We start from the raw sequence: 2,362 nt of genomic DNA on the forward strand, positions 1-2,362 counted from the left end.
CGCTGCTGCAATGCCACAGCGTGAACATCCTTCCGACAGCGCTGGTCGAATTGGAGACCGGGACCTTTGAGACCGCAGCACTCATCGATCCGTGCACCCCCATCAGCTGCATCGACGCTTCGTTGGCGTCAGCCTTTAAGTTACCGATGATCAGTGTGGGCGACGAGACGGACTGTACGACGACGATTCGCTCCAGGGTCGACGCGTGAACGAAGCTGGAGGTCGTACTTAAGATCGAGCCCACCTGTCCGGGCATTGAGCGACACAGTGGTGTCCAAGTTCCAGGACAAGTTCATCAGCCAGCACTGATGACCAGTTCCGTCGGCCTCCTACCGTCTCCATGGTCCTGGGAGCAGACGTTTATCAAAAGGTCATCCAATCCGTATTCCTGACCTTCGACGAGGGAATGCCTGTCGCCCAAAAAACAACTTTTGGGTGGATCGTGTCCGGTGCCTGCAGCCTGCCGTAGGATGGCTATGTTGCAACCCCAGTGATTGGAAGGGGAGCGGAATGTCCAGGTCACGGGGCGAGGACTGTCACCGCTGCGCTCAGGAGAGCTTAGTTAAATAGAAAAAACTTAAGTTTCTAATTGTTAACCGCCGAATAAACTACACGCCCGGTCGCGCCCGCGCAATAATTGAAAGTAAAGTGTTCTCCTGTTCCTCGCTCCTCGAGTGTTTTTTATTTCAGCTAACCACAGAAGATTCCAGGCCAGCCAAACAATAAGTAAGAGACAAAAGCAGCACTGGATAACGGCGTCTGCAACGGCGTTAGATTACAGCTTTAGAGTACGACTTTAGATTTCGGCTTTAGATTACGGCTTTAGGTTACTGCTTCCACTACGGCTCTCTACAACTCTCGACTACGGCTTGTCTACTTTAGTTCAGCTCGGCTTTTTAGTAGCAACGTGTAAAGACACGTTCTTATTCTCCTCTGGCTCTCGATCGTCTTCTGACTTCTAGTGATGCCAACTCCTGTCTCTCCAACCAATGCTGCCAACTGCTCGATATATCGCCTGATTACATATATATATGTCTAGATAGACGACCTTTGCTTAGTGTGTATTCTTTTTTTTTTTTGTGTATATAACGTTAATGTTCAGCTTACCAATTATTGGTGCACGAATGTATGTGTATATATAATCCTATCAGTAGCAACTCCCGGGATCCAACGCGTCGAGATCTCATCGCTCCGGATTAAAGTGGGGTTAGTTTGACGGAACACTGTTCCCGTGTTTTTCTATTTATATATATATATATATATAATTAAATAATCGCAATACTCATATGTACATGTATGTATTTTACTGCATGATTACAATATTTTTAGTTGAGAAGAACACCGACCGATTATAATTAGGTCTCAAACTGCACTCTGATAATTACTCTGATTTGATTGACGTTCAAGCCTCGGTTTCGAGCTTTTCTAATATGGACTTTAGACTTTAAGGTTCTGATCAAATGAAGAGAGAAAGCTTTGGAATTGCTGACTTTAATAGTCTTTGCATTTCTCTTGGATTCAAGTGATTTCGCTCTTGGATACAAGTGCTCTTAGATTCTTATAATTTTGTTTATTGAAATCGAATACTTCAGTTTTTCGGGATTGCGAGTCCGAGCTTTAAACGTGGGAACGCAACGATGATGCGAGGGCTTAAGCATAGATTGTTTAAATTAGACAACAGATGTTTAGTCTACCAGTGGGTGACTTATCAGATATCTGGTATCTGTTGGGTACATCCAGAGTTGTGTAGGGTGTATGGGTGTGTTTGGGTGTACATGTTGTATGTGTATTAGTGTGTAGGCATGTGCTTAAGTCTTAGGGACTTATGGATATGTCACTACCCCAATCATTGAATTTGGCCTGTCCTCAGGTCGTTAAATTTGGATATATCATAACATTGTTTTCTGGTTGAATATTTTCCTTGACATTAGTTTCAAGGTGCGGATGTTCTTCTTTTTGTTTACAGTATTTGACAATAATTTTCTTAGGTATATTTATACCCGTTACTCGTAGAGTAAAAGGGTATACTAGATTCGTTGAAAATTATGTAACATGCAGAAGGAAGCGTTTCCGACCATATAAAGTATATATATTCTTGATCAGGATCAATAGCCGATTGGATTTGGCCATGTCCGTCTGTCCGCCCGTCTGTCTGTCCGTATGAACGTCGAGATCTCAGGAACTACAAAAGCTAGAAAGCTAGAAATTAAGCATACAGACTCCAGGGACAGACGCAGCCCACAAACCGCACAAAACTGCCAGGCCCACACTTTTGAAAAATGTTTAAATATTTTTTCATTTCTGTATTGGCCTTGTAAATTTCTATCAATTTGTTAAAAAACTTTTTGCCACGCCCACAAAC

General features: G+C 43.2%; 1 long non-coding RNA gene across 1 annotated transcript; it reads right to left on the reverse strand.

Annotated features, from left to right (window-relative positions):
- Positions 1 to 660: 660 nt before the first annotated feature.
- Positions 661 to 1,304, reverse strand: LOC120457497. Its single transcript, XR_005616980.1, has 3 exons — positions 1,108 to 1,304; positions 819 to 1,035; positions 661 to 759 (listed from the first exon to the last, which is right to left on the reverse strand). It is a non-coding gene; the product is annotated as an uncharacterized LOC120457497 (long non-coding RNA).
- Positions 1,305 to 2,362: the final 1,058 nt, after the last annotated feature.

The sequence above is a fragment of the Drosophila santomea genome, unplaced genomic scaffold, assembly GCF_016746245.2.
Source record: "Drosophila santomea strain STO CAGO 1482 unplaced genomic scaffold, Prin_Dsan_1.1 Segkk102_quiver_pilon_scaf, whole genome shotgun sequence".
NCBI classification, from domain to species: Eukaryota; Metazoa; Arthropoda; class Insecta; order Diptera; family Drosophilidae; genus Drosophila; species Drosophila santomea.